We start from the raw sequence: 15182 nt of genomic DNA on the forward strand, positions 1-15182 counted from the left end.
GTTGCACCTGCCAACATTCCCTCTTCTATACAATGGTTAAAGATAGAGATACTCTGTTCTCCATTGTATCTGGTCACCCTGCTCCTTAGGCCAACTATTTCCAACCTTTTTCAACTCACAACACACTGACAAGGCGCCGAAATGGTCAAGGCAGACCATCAGTTTTTTGGCAATTGGCAAGGCACACTATGCTACTGGTGGGCGCTTACATCTCCAACAGTCCTACTAATAATGACTCCCAAATTCCCATGGCACACCTGCAGATCATTAAAGGCTCTCCAGTGTGCTGTGGCACACTGGTTGAAAATCACTGCACTAGAGGCAACTTCACATGTAGCTCATGATGGTGACTACAACTGGAGAGAACAAATAGAAGCTACCAATTCTCCATTTACCCCGTTGTTGGCAACCTTCAGTCTTGAAAGACTATGGTATTGCACTCTGAATGGTGGTTCTGGAACAGCGTCTAGTGTGGCTGAAAAGGCTGATTTGGGAGTGACAATCCCTTCCACACTGGGAGCAAGTGCAGTCTGTCCCTGGTCTGTCTCCCTGGCTATGGGCCTTCCTTCTTTGCCTCTTAGCCTCAAACTGTTGGCCAAGTGTCTCTTCAAACTGGGAAAGGCCATGCTGCACAGCCTGCCTCCAAGCGGGCCGCTCAGAGGCCAGGGTTTCCCACCTGTTGAGGTCCACTCCTAAGGCCTTCAGATCTCTCTTGCAGATGTCCTTGTATCGCAGCTGTGGTCTACCTGTAGGGCACTTTCCTTGCACGAGTTCTCCATAGAGGAGATCCTTTGGGATCCGGCCATCATCCATTCGCACCCCCACAATAAAGATGGATCTATTAAATGAGGATCTATTGTAGAAAGGGCCACTTTAGTCACTATTTAAATACAAACTATAAACAGCAGCAGGGACTAACTCACTAGGTCATGCAGGTTCTACGTGGGGGAAACAGAGCTGTTCTCTACCTCCACCAAAGCCAATTACAGGCAACAACACCTGACTCCAGGTTATGGCAGGTCATGGCCTGATGCCCCTTCCTTGTCACCCTGAAGGGTCAGGGTCACTCGTTAGCACATTCCACCTGAGCAAACCCAAAGTGCACCTTTGCCACCAGGCCGGGGTTTGTCCAAACCGTCTCATCTAGTCGGGTGAGCAAGTGTGGCCTCTTCCCAGCCCTTGTCGTCCCTCGGAGGACACCAGAATTGTCTTGCCTACCCCAAACCACATGACACCTGCCTAAAGTGACCAATGATACAACACCTATTTAATTGCCCAAGGGGTCCACCACAAATAGGCTGGGGTAGGCAAAAAACCCATCACTTTCTCAGCCAATTTGGTGATGGTAAAAAATTCCTACCCAGCCCGGAAACCGTGGCCAGCTAGTCTTCAGACTGCAAGAGGGTGGGCTGGCAGGGGATTGCCATGGGGTCCTGACTGAGCAGGATCTTGGCGTGGCACCTTTGTGGCCCTGCTCAAATTCCCCGCCAGTCAATTGGCTGAAGAAATAACCCCTCTGTGTCTTGTGTGGGGGCAAACGCCAGTGTCATGTTAACCCAAGTGCCACCAAAATTCTGCACAGTAACAGCAAGTGTGCTGTTCCTGGTACTTCATAAGACAATAAAAATAGCCATACTTAATAAACTGATAAGTACATTTGCAGCCCTTGAGCTTCTTTGCTTTCTCCTAGCATAAGCACATTTTTATGGCCTGTCGTGGTGATCTTCCAGGGGATAAGCTGATGTGGACTGATCCGAGTTAATTTGCTTCCTTTTCCCTCTCGCCCGCCCTTTCTCAAAGACTGCAGATATCATCAAAAACAAACAGAGCAAATAAAGGGGATGGATGGGAGGGAGGGAAACACACACCAAAGAGAAATTGATTCAGAAACTAATTAAAATAAATCATACTTCTCCGATCCTCTTTAAATTATTCAGATATAACAATACGAGAGTTGGGGGGGGGGCTTTTCTAAATGGTTGGCCTTTGTTTCCAGAAATAACCAGCTCAGGCCAAAATAAAGCTATTCAGAATACAGCAACGAGGGTTTTTATGGGCTCCCAAAGGATGTCAATTTTTCAGTGCATTTCTCTTAAAGCCGGACAAGAGATTCAGAGAAAGAAGTTCACGTTCGATCGACTCTGCTCTATCTCAGTGGTCCAAATCAAGATAGGAAGGCTCCTTTGATTTTAGGTTTTTGTACAAGTGGGGTTCTTGGGGGCTTTTAGCAAATGGAAGGGCTGAGCAAATCAGACAATACAGCTTCATGATAGAGCAGAAGAACAAAGTCAGGGAACAGACAATGAAAAGATAATAAAGACCTTTCTAGAAAGGAGGAAAAGTCTGCATACTGTTAGCATGGATGGCTGTTCACCTGTTCAGTGGCATTCCCGGTGGGCAAAATGCTATGTTTTTCAGGCATACCTGAACACCGTGTAAAGCAGCCCCTTCCCCCTTGCCCTCAGAGCCATTCACAACTGTGAAAGCAAAACGGAGGGGTCTCAACTTTGGAGATTAATGCATATCTCATACATATGAGATACAATACATCATCGTTGGCAACCTTCAGTCTCGAAAGACTATGGTATCGCGCTCTGAAAGGTGGTTCTGGAACAGCGTCTAGTGTGGCTGAAAAGGCTGATTCAGGAGTGACAATCCCTTCCACACTGGGAGCAAGTACAGTCTGTCCCTGGTCTGTCTCCCTGGTTATGGGCCTTCCTTCTTTGCCTCTTAGCCTCAGACTGTTGGCCAAGTGTCTCTTCAAACTGGGAAAGGCCATGCTGCACAGCCTGCCTCCAAGCGGGCCGCTCAGAGGCCAGGGTTTCCCACTTGTTGAGGTCCACTCCTAAGGCCTTCAGATCCCTCTTGCAGATGTCCTTGTATCACAGCTGTGGTCTACCTGTAGGGCGCTTTCCTTGCACAAGTTCTCCATAGAGGAGATCCTTTGGGATCCGGCCATCATCCATTCTCACGACATGACCGAGCCAACGCAGGTGTCTCTGTTTCAGCAATGCATACATACTAGGGATTTCAGCACGTTCCAGGACTGTGTTGTTTGGAACTTTGTCCTGCCAGGTGATGCCAAGGATGTGTCGGAGGCAGCGCATGTGGAAAGCGCTCAGTTTCCTCTCCTGTTGTGAGCAAAGAGTCCATGACTCACTGCAGTACAGAAGTGTACTCAGGACACAAGCTCTGTAGACCTGGATCTTGGTGTGTTCCGTCAGCTTCTTGTTGGACCAGACTCTCTTTGTGAGTCTGGAAAACGTGGTCCATGACTTTGTCCATGACTTTGTGTACCTTGGCTCAACGATCTCCGACACTCTTTCTCTCGATGCCGAGCTAAACAAACGCATCAGAAAAGTAGCTACCACATTTTCCAGACTCACAAAGAGAGTTTGGTCCAACAAGAAGGTTATCGGCTTACACGATGTAAATACAAATTACAATATGTAAATAAAATACAAATTACAAGGCTGTGTTCTTCCCTCAATAGACATGGCTATGTTGCTAAAAATGCTGTTATCGGCTGCTATCTAGAAGACTTGCATCAGCTTTAGCACTGATTATATCCTTCTGGGGGCTGGGGATAAGAATAGGCCCTCAGTTTGGCTGTACTTGTCGTAAGAGGGGACTAAACAGCCACCGGGTAGATGGGACTCGTTAGCCTGGGAAGGCAGCTCATCTGAGAGAAGGAAAACTCTGATCCCAAACCTCCACTGCCTTGTGGCTACATCCAGTTATGGAAAAGGCTTCAGGAGTCAACCTCAAGGCAAAATCCGGAGTCGGAGTCCCTGAGGCAGTTCGTGGCTAAACACAGTCACGTTCTGGCAACTCCTGTGACGCCGCTGGAACCAACCGTATTGGCCTCTGCCTTTCCATTGGACCATTTCAGCAACGTGGAGAGGGGGGATTTGCTGCCTGGGTAACAGCCTATCCTCCATACCTACTTTACCCAGGCTTCGCGCTCTGGAGAGGACACTCTGTTCCAGAACCACCATTCAGAGCGTGACACCATAGTCTTTCGAGACTGAAGGATGCCAACAACATATCCTTCTCTCCAGTGGTATAGCAAGCAGGATGTGCAGGGAGCGACCTGCCCTGGGTGCCAGGTTGGAAGAGGGTGCTATGAAGTATGAGTGCACATGCTCAGGAAGTAACCAGACTGTGTGTACACTCACAGCAGTGGCTGCGGTGGTTTTCAACAAGCTCCTCTTCTTCATCTTCACCAGACAGGAAGAGGCCATGTCCCTCCAGGAAAACCCAAAAGTGACGTCACAATTTTGAGTGATGTCATGACCTTGCATGATATCATGATGTTGCCGCCCTGGGCACAGTGGCCTCTGGTTATTTGCACCGGCGCATGATAGCAACATGTCTTTTACAATGCTATAAGAGTTGCAGCAGCAGATCGTGAGATCCACCTCCATAAGCCCTCAATAAGATTAGGTTGCCTCTTAGCAGAGGTATCACTAGGGTTTGCATCACCTGGTATGCAAGGCCAGTGTGTCACCATGATGGACTTCCTCCTATGCAATGGGTGAGGCAATGACCCAGGTGGTGGGCATGGTGATGTACCATTGCCCTGCCCCACTTGTTTTTTGGCTATATCTTTTGATAGAACACAGATATTTCAAAGTGGTTTTTTTCCCATTGCATTCTGCTGTAAATTATGCATTGAATGGTATATAACACGATGGTATTATTCCTACAAACTGCGATTTTGGTCACTAGCGTGCGTCACCTTCCCCCTGTGTGTATCACCCGGTGCAGCCCACACCCCTGCAGCCCCTAGAGACACCACTGCCTGTTAGTTGCACCTCGAAAGGGTGCAACCAACTTCCACAACTGCTTTCCAAACATTCCATGCAAGATTAGAACCTTCACACACTCTCCACCAGCCACAGCAGACAATTCTTTTTTCTGCATCTCCCTGAATTCCTGACATGCAATCCGTAATGCTGATGAGTGGGCTTGTGTAAATCTGACACCCATTTCTTTACATGTTCATCCCTTGGTTATGAGCCTTCTTAATTTCTGTTCATGGCAGAACTATTCTTAGAAAGATCATCTCTCTGGCAGCTGTTAATCTGTCATTGGTGTAGCATAAGTCAACCAAATTCAGTCATAAGTCAACCCTACCATTTCAGTGCCTCGGTAGACTGGAGGGAGGGACGGGGGGGGGGAAGGGAAGAGAATCATTTTTACTTTACTGTCACTGTAAAGGCTTTTATCACCCTTGACAGTTTTATTCAGGAAACCTTTGCTATGTCTTAATTGGTGTTTTCTGAAAGCTGCAAATTAGTAGCAATTTGGTTAAGGAGAAGTTTAACACTGGGCCAGATGCATCCTTTTCCCTTCTTTTTTTTTAAATTATTATTTAATTGTTGTTGTTGTTGGGAACCTCGAAAGACTCTGGTATCGCACTCTGAATGGTGGTTCTGGAACAGCGTCTAGTGTGGCTGAAAAGGTCGATTCGGGAGTGACAATCCCTTCCACGCTGGGAGCAAGTGCAGTCTGTCCCTGGTCTGTCTCCCTGGCTATGGGCCTTCCTTCTTTGCCTCTTAGCCTCAGACTGTTGGCCAAGTGTCTCTTCAAACTGGGAAAGGCCATGCTGCACAGCCTGCCTCCAAGCGGGCCGCTCAGAGGCCAGGGTTTTCCACCTGTTGAGGTCCACTCCTAAGGCCTTCAGATCCCTCTTGCAGATGTCCTTGTATCGCAGCTGTGGTCTACCTGTAGGGCGCTTTCCTTGCACGAGTTCTCCATAGAGGAGATCCTTTGGGATCTGGCCATCATCCATTCTCACAACATGACCGAGCCAACGCAGGCATCTCTGTTTCAGCAGTGCATACATGCTGGGGATTCCAGCTTGTTCCAGGACTGTGTTGTTTGGAACTCTGTCCTGCCAGGTGATGCCGAGGATGCATCGGAGGCAGTGCATGTGGAAAGCATTCAGTTTCCTTTCCTGTTGTGAGTGAAGAGTCCATGACTTGCTGCAGTACAGAAGTGTACACAGGACGCAAGCTCTGTAGACCTGGATCTTGGTATGTTCCGTCAGCTTCTTATTGGACCAGACTCAATATTGATTAGGAAACATGTGCAGGAAATTCTGGAAAAAACTCCACCTCCGAGTAAGATCTGGTCCATACATGCTGCTGAGGGAGATGGTAGAACGGACTACACCATTTCGAACTGTGGAGTGGTGAGGATACAAATCTCAATGCTCTTGCATGTGGACACTCTCCACAAGTAGAAAACTAGCACAACAGGGTTATAAAGGAGCTAGCAAAAAGAAGACGTGAGCAGGAGAGGGCCGCAGAATAATGGTTGAGTGGTGGAATGGGGAAGGAGCCAGGTTTGATGCCTGGCATTACTAGTTGAAGGGAAAGTTAGAAAGTGATGGGAAGGACCTCTACTAGGGACTGCAGAGAGATCCTGCCAGTCCAAGTACACTATACTGAGTTAGATTGTTGGACTCAGCATGTGGTAGGTTCACACGTTCTTCCACCCACTTCACTTGCAGTTCATCTTCCAAGTGTTTTTTCCCAGAGATGGATGTGCACCAGGGATGTGCAGTCAGGGGAGGCTGAACCTTCCCTGTCCTGTCAACTCAGCTTCCCCTGTGATTGTGCATGCGCTCCACCCAGTTTCTGAGTGGTTGTGCAATCATCAGGGAGGCTGAGCTACCCCAAGGTCTAGTCTTTCCTATAGGCTCTCTGATACTATCCAAGACACTAGAGCTTGCAGCAGTGGCAGCTTAGCCTCTGTCGTGATTGTACAGGCGCTGGTGCTTCTGGGTAGCCCCTAGAATACCTTGTGGCCTGATGTCACCTGGGAGAACCACATGCTGTTCCCTCCCAGCCTTGGACCTCACCGCACATCACTGATGTGTGCTTTCTGCCACATGGGGGAAAAAGTGCCCCCTTCCTGATTCTGCTTCATATCATTCCCACTCTCCTCCCTTCCAGGTTGCCCAGATTCCAGACCTAGATCTCCAGGTGTCCACAAATGTGTAATTCCAGTTTTTGCTACTCACTGAGAAAGGCAGGCCCTGAGACAGTCTCTACTATTCTCCATTCCATTGTCCCTACTTCCTCCATTTCAACATTTTTCTGCATTCGAGGAGATGCTTTTCTAATGATAATCCTGGTTTCTTTGATGCTGGGGGGGGGGGAGCAGGAGGTGAGCATCAAGCTCACAACAATGAAGACTGTGATAATTCCACTCAGGCAGAAAACAGAGCGTCTGCATAATGTATTATAGATTCTATAGCTGCATATATTAAAGCGGAACAAATAATGACTCATTTCTGACGGCTTTCAGCACTTCTAAGAACTGGGTCAGTTGCCATGGCAATAAATGCAGCATAGAATCCAAATGGAATACCAAGTCATGAGAAGGAGAACTTGCAATATTGACTAACCTTCCTGGGGGCGGGGGCCATCGCGCCAACAACACGGTATTATCTGCGGCTGCCTGGAGTTTTTCCACGGGTCTTTGAGGCGATGGAGAGGAAATGGGCAGTTTTCAGGAGCCTCTGCAGGATCTATTTTTCGGTTGTGTTTTATTTTTAGGATGCGTCAATCCGAAATGGATCTATGGAAGCCCTGTTTAGTTAATCCCCCCCATTGGGATGCTTGTGCTGAACATAAAGCATTTGATGCGCAGGGAGAGAATTGCCTGGAAGAGCTTTTGTTTTGTAACAGTCTGATTGTCCCTGAGGAATTCCAGAGATTCTGTTGGAGGGCAGCTGCTCAGTGCCTGGCAAAATAATTCTTCTGTACTTAAAAAGCACACAAAAAGCTGCCTCAAGCTGACTTTGGACTGGCTAAGCAGGAAATCAGATCTCAGAGCAGTTCTTGTACACAGTATCTGACATGCCTAGGACAGATCTCTTGCTGTCTTGTGTGCTCCTTGGGGCATTTGGTGGGCCACTGTGACATACAGGAAGCTGGACTAGATGGGCCCTTGGCCTGATCCAGCAGGGCTCTTCTTATGTTCTTACGACAGGCTGGGGTCAACAATCTTTTTGTTTAAAGGGGTTGGATGTTCGGCGACGATATCATCACATCATCACCAAACTTCCAGGTTGCCAAGCACCCAGAAGTGACTGCACAGAGCCACTTGGCTTGCCACTTGGCAACCACTGTGGTTGCTCCACAGCAAAATACTAGCTGAATGAAATGTGTTTGTGCAGCCTGATTGCCGTCTATCTCTGCTAGAACAGATGCTGGTACTTCTGTACTGGCATAAAAAATTGACAGTTAACGAGATGATTGCGCAACACCGACAGAATGGAGACCAGGGACAGTCCCACAGCTGGCACTGCTACAGACCCCTGTCAGAATACAGTATGACAAACTGGATCAGTGCAGGGATAGTGACTCTCTGAGGGTGGAGCTGCGGGGTGGATAAACGGGGCTCAGTAGCACGCCTGCCCTCTTCGCAACCTGGGACACGTCTGCGACGTGCCGTCCTCCCCGACATGCCACCCCCGTCCAGTATGCTGCCCCCCTCTCCAGGATACTTACCCAGGCATGACGGAGCCTCACGTGATTGAGAAGCCTCCTGAGGCTTCAAAACTGGAAGTTTTGCTTAAAATAGCAGGAGAAGTGTCAGAAGGCTTCTCACCTGCTGCCAAGCACTGCACGGAGCCTTGCCTGCCCACAAACAGCTTGGATGGGCAGGTGGGGTGGCACGGCAGGCAGAGGTGGCAGTGGCGGGGGCTTGGTGAGCACAGCACCCAGGGCTTTTGCCCCCCTTGACCCCACCCAGGTCTGCCACTGATGGGGCTGAAGGCCTTTTCTTACAACACGGTCTCTGAAATGTACAACTGCTTCATATCATTCCCTCTCAGCGAAGCGTGAAGAGTGAAGCCCTGTTTTATGACAAATGAAATGTCAGCAGAAACAACTGTTTCATTTCTCAGCTGAAAAGCAGTAGGCGGACAGCGGAATTGCAGGTACCGCGTGTGAATGGCCTCTCAGTTCACATCATCAACATTGTGTGGGTGCTGTTTGGTGGAGGGTTACAGCCACTTTGCCCACACACTTGAAATATGCCCGGTCTTTGCCTAGAGAAGGCAAACATAACCGCTAAACTATTAATTAAGCTGGCAAAAACGTAACTAAGAGATGAATTGGGTTTGAAGGCATCATTCCTGACATCAAATTAGAAATCAGTCAGTGAGTCAGAAACAGCAAGGTGATTATATTTGTTCATTTCTTGAAGATGTTTTTAAGGGAAAGGAAGAAGAGAGAGAGGGAGGGAGCAAGAAGAAGAAGAAAAACAGAAAGGGTATGTATGCAGTTAAAAAAAATTGAAGGTGGGCTTCTGATTGTATCTCCCATCTGAAAATGTTGAAGAGGCAAATGAACTTCAAGCCAAAACTGAAGCAGAAGATCTAAACCCCTGTAAGAAGTAGCTCTTGAGTCAAGTTTTGTGCACTTCCACCATGCCTTCATAGCTGTTGGGAGCAAAATGGGGCAGTCGCTCCAGTGAATCATTACCCGTCCATCATCGTTTCTCCAGTTCAGCGATTTTCAACCAGTGTGCCGTGGCACATTAGCATGCTACAAAAGGTCTACAGGTGTGGTGGTGGGGTTTGGAGCACAGCGGTTGAAAATCAGGGACAGCTGTCTATAGTAATGAATAGACAAGTAGCCAGCAGAGGGAGAGGGACAGACAATTCATTACTACAAACAGTGGCCATAGAAATGGAGCCGCAGAACATGGAAGGGTCTCCTGAAAGATGGAAGTGACATCATCAGAGAAGAAGACCATAGAGGTAAGTGTGCCATGACCAGAAAAAAAACAATGAAAATTGCTGTTCCAGATATATCAGGGGAATCACTTCAGCTCCCAATGAATTGCTTTGTGAGATTCTCAGCCATAATTGCAGGTTTTAGAATGTGGCCTGCTGAAGACATGTCTCCAGAAAAGCCTTTTCTCCTGAGGAAATACTCATGTCTGTTTCTGATTCCATCCAACCATCCGCTTGAAGCATCAAAGTTTGGAAAACTCATTTTTACCAGAAGCGTAGGAGTCGAAATTGCCAAGTTACAGGAGAATCCTATTCTTAGAATTGCTAATGGAAGCACGTCTTACAGTCTTGTCTAAAGAAGCTATGAAAGTGGGTCTGTTAATTTTTCACTTACTGATGCAAAAGCCATTTTCCACGTAGGAGTGGGGAAGGAAGACTGGGCTCCCACGAATTACGAGACTTTTGGAACACACATCATCCTGATCTATGTGCATTCAGAGAAGAAACTCTGCACGTTATGTTCACTCTTGGGAGTTCCACATGTGGATGTCAAGCTATGTTTGTAAGGTCATGTCAGAAAAAACAGTAACTTTTAGGGCAGATCCTAAGGTCACATCCGGCCCCTGGCATTTACATCCTGTGTGTAATGGGATGTAGGGTGGGGACTCAGCAACTAGGCCTTGCTCATAGTTCATCCACCATGAAAACGATGGATTGGGAAGTCAAGGCCTTCTCATGTACAAATATGTGTGTATAGAAACATGGTAAGTCACAGAGGATTGGACTGTTAATGTCCTACACATGGAACAGTACAAAATCAAGGGCATTGATTCAAGGCTGACTCTGGTATATGTTGGCAACCTTCAGTCTTGAAAGACTATGGTATCGCGCTCTGAAAGGTGGTTCTGGAACAGCGTCTAGTGTGGCTGAAAAGGCCAATTTGGGAGTGACAATCCCTTCCACACTGAGGGCAAGTGCAGTCTGTCCCTGGTCGGTCTCCCTGGCTATGGGCCTTCCTTCTTTGCCTCTTAGCCTCAGTTGGCCAAGTGTCTCTTCAAACTGGGAAAGGCCATGCTGCATAGCCTGCCTCCAAGCAGGCCGCTCAGAGGCCAGGGTTTCCCACCTGTTGAGGTCCACTCCTAAGGCCTTCAGATCCCTCTTGCAGATGTCCTTGTATCACAGCTGTGGTCTACCTGTAGGGCGCTTTCCTTGCATGAGTTCTCCATAGAGGAGATTCTTTGGGATCCGGCCATCATCCATTCTCACGACATGACCAAGCCAACACAGGTGTCTCTGTTTCAGCAGTGCATATAGGCTAGGAATTCCAGCACGTTCCAGGACTGTGTTGTTTGGAACTTTGTCCTGCCAGGTGATGCTGAGGATGCATTGGAGGCAGCGCATGTGGAAAGCGTTCAGTTTCCTCTCCTGTTGTGAGCGAAGAGTCCATGACTCGCTGCAGTACAGAAGTGTACTCAGGACGCAAGCTCTGTAGACCTGGATCTTGGTATTTTCCGTCAGCTTCTTGTTGGACCAGACTCTCTTTGCGAGTCTGGAAAATGTGGTAGCTGCTTAACTGATGCGTTTGTTTAGCTCTGGTATATGTAGGAGATACAAAACAGAACCATGTGTACAGCGGCCCTTAGTACGTCATTCCCTCTCATATACCCCCATGCTCCATTCATTAGTCATATGAGGCGCAATCTGCCTGGAATAGCTGTACTGCCATCAATGAAAGGAATATGCATTTGCCAATGCTGATATTCACAGATTTGAATTTTGCAAATATTTTACAAATATTTGCAAAGCAGAAATCATTATTATGCAGTGCAAGTGGCACTTATGCAATCTTATCTCATGGACCTACAGTCCTCTAATTCCCCCTCTGGGGAATCCATTTCATAACTGGGAGGGGATAATACATTATAGATCACCTCATCTAAGTACGTCTTCAGAAGTGTGGCACATTGATATCTGACCCTGCCTCCAAGGACTACCTGAGGCTACTCAATTTTATCCTCACGGGAACTCTCTGAGCTACATTCACCTGCAAAATACTGATTTGCTTCAGGTCACCCAATGAATTTCATGGCCGCTTTTAGGGGGGAAAAGAAACTTGCACTAACCACTTTGCAAGGGGGGGGGAGGTCAGGTCAGGGACTGGGGTGGGGACTGGGGCAGGGCGTGGATCGATCAGGGCCAGGGAGGGGAATGGGCTCTTCCCAGGCCTGATCCACCAACATGGATCAACTTGGATTTGCATCAAAGATATCACAGGTGTAGGTCAGAGCAGACCCATTGCACCGGCTGGGGCTTTCGCTGGAGTAAAGAGATGAATGTCCCCTAACCTAGAGAAGACCTGCAGCATGCAGAAGTCCCCCAAGAGATGCCGCAGAAGCTGCACTGGTGCCACTGCATCAGTGCAGGAGAATCTGCGCTGAATTGAGTTGCCTGAGGATCTTTCTGGGATAGGGAGTTGGAAAAGATTCAGGACCCATCTCATTTTTATAAAAATAAAGGTGCCACATAGCTAGCACCACCTGGCTCAAGGAGGCACCCCACACTTCCTGCTGGGAGGATCCTCAGACAAAAGGCCATGTTGGCATCCTTTAGTCTCGGAAGACTACGGGATCGTGCTCTGAATGGTGGTTCTAGAAGAGAGTGTCCTCTCCAGCGTGTGAAGCCTGGGTAAAGTAGATATGGAGGATAGGCAGTTTCCCATGCAGCAAATCCCCCCTCTCCACGTCGCTGAAATGGTCCAATGGAAAGGCAGAGGCCAATACGGTTGGTTCCAGCGGCGTCGCAGGAGTTGCCAGAACGTGACTGTGTTCAGCCATGAACTGCCTCAGGGACTCTGGCTCCGGATTTTGCTTCGAGGTTGACTCCTGAAGCCTTTTCCATAACTGGATGTAGCCACAAGGCAGTGGAGGTTTGGGATCAGAGTTTTCCTTCTCTCAGATGAGCTGCCTTCCCAGGCTAATGAATCCCATCTCCCCGGTGGCTGTTTAGTCGCCTCTTACGATAAGTACATCCAAACTGAGGGCCTATTCTTATCCCCAGCCCCCAGGGGATAAAAGGCCATGTAAATATCAGAATACACAGGTGCAATTTCGGTATCCGTGGGGATTCTGGAACAGAACCCCTTGCAGATATCAAAATCCATGCATACCAGAGTCCATTGTGGATACCAAGGTCCACTTTAAAAGCATTGTAAAAATCAAAAAGTGTCCAAATTGTTTTCCCTACCTTTGTGCAATCCAACGGTATCATTTCTCACCCTCCAGAGCTATTTTTCGGCTTCTAAGCCCCAGTTCTGGTAACACATTCTGGGACGACCCTGGGAGGAGCCAAGAACCTCCGCGAGACCCAGAAGTGGGTCTTAGAAGCCTAAAAATAGTGCTAAAGGCTGAGCAATGGCACAGTTTGACTGTGCAAATGTAGGGAAAGTAATTTTGGAGCTTTGTTGTTTTACAGTGCTTTTAAAGTGGACTGCAATACAAGGACATCTGCAAGAGGGATCTGAAGGCCTTAGGAGTGGACCTCAACAAGTGGGAAAGCCTGGCCTCTGAGCGGCCCGCTTGGAGGCAGGCTGTGTAGCATGGCCTTTCCCAGTTTGAAGAGACACTTGGCCAACAGTCTGAGGCTAAGAGGCAAAGAAGGAAGGCCCATAGCCAGGGAGACAGACCAGGGACAGACTACACTTGCTCCCAGTGCGGAAGGGATTGTCACTCCCGAATCGGCCTTTTCAGCCACACTAGACGCTGTTCCAGAACCACCATTCAGAACGCGATACCAGAGTCTTTCGAGACTGAAGGTTGCCTACTACTAAAGTGGACTCCAGTTATTCACAGGCATCTGCAGAGAGTGACATCCACAGATTCTGGACTTGTGGATACCAAGGTTGCATTATATGTCTTCAGTGGGCTACACTTTTAGGGGCCATGGTCCCTTTCCTCTATGGCAGGCTGCAGTTTTAATGCTTCCAGCTTGCTCAGGGGACACTTGATAAGAGAAATGCAGACAAAAACACGAGCTTTGGGGTAACGTCAAGATGTATTGTTGTTGATATTGTTGCTCCCTCCTCAGTTGTTCAATTGCATTTCCTTGAAGATAGATTGTTACAATAATAAAAACTTGGCAGGCTTGCACTTTCTTACATGAACGAGGTAGATTAACAAGATATTTTCAGCCAAACACTGTAAACAAAATAAATTGTGGTATGTGCATTAGTATTAAATGTCTAAATATTTCATCCCGCGCATAAATAATTGTTAGCATTTTATTCTAGCCGATAAGGAGAAGCGAAGGGGGGGAAGGGATAGAAAAAATACACAACAATGGACATTGTTTGGGAGAATATATGTTCCCGTCTCAGGACTTAGTCTCAGGACTTAGGATAGAACTGTAAATTCTTACAGCTAAAGATGCCCCCACTGGAAATGGGCCTGGCATTTCTGGAGAGGTGCTTCTCGGAGGATGCTGAACCTGCTCTGAAAATACCTGGAATCCTCAAGAATTCCTTTTTTATTCTTTATGTTTATGTTTATGCAAACAGACTTGCAAGTCTGTACCTCACTCAATGGGATCCTTGCCCAGGGATAGCTCAGCAGGTGATGCACTGAGGTGATGCTCAGCCGGTGATTCAGCGCACTGAGAGCCGAAGAAGGGAGGAGGCTACTTTGGAACTGGCCCTGGACAGGCTTCCCTGCATGGCTGAGAAGGCACCTCTCACCCGGTCCTGGCAACCATGAAGGACCAGAGGGGAGCAGAAGCCAAGTTTCACGAAGAAGATATCACTGGGATCTTGAGATGCCCCCCAAACCCTGTGTTCGGGTCATTTGGGGGTGGCAGAGGTCAGCTCTTCCACAGGAACTACAGCTCCCATGAGCTGTGGGGCACCAAAAGCGCTTGTTGGGTTTCACGTTTGACCAGTGGTGCGACACCTCTGTTCTCCCCTTGTTGAGTGTGAGTGGCATTTGTGGCTTCTTCTGCCTAGTTCATCCTTTCATAAAGGCTAGTGCAAAAGGGCAGCCAACACTGTAGGGGAGAACCACTGGTCAAACCACTGGTAGCCCCTTCTAGTTCTCAAGAGTCCCTGCACAGGCACATGGGCAGCATAGACCTGGTTTCAAGGAGGACATGGCCCAGCATTCAGGTGTCACCCCCCAGATCATGTCACCTGGTGCATTCCATAACCCCCACACCAGCCTAGTCATGCCAGTATTTTCATGGGCTCACAAAAATTAAACTCCAGCTGAGACCGCCCCCCCAAATATGGGGATCGTGTACCCAGGGAGTCATGACCCATGGGTTGAAAAACACTGTTCTAGACCAGAAAAAGGGAGACACATTTCCCATCCTTTCACTTCTATGTCCTAACATCAGTGCCCAATGGAAAGCTAAATGGGCAGTCGAATGCCCAGAA

The sequence above is a fragment of the Tiliqua scincoides genome, chromosome 3 (assembly GCF_035046505.1).
Source record: "Tiliqua scincoides isolate rTilSci1 chromosome 3, rTilSci1.hap2, whole genome shotgun sequence".
Lineage (NCBI taxonomy): Eukaryota > Metazoa > Chordata > Lepidosauria > Squamata > Scincidae > Tiliqua > Tiliqua scincoides.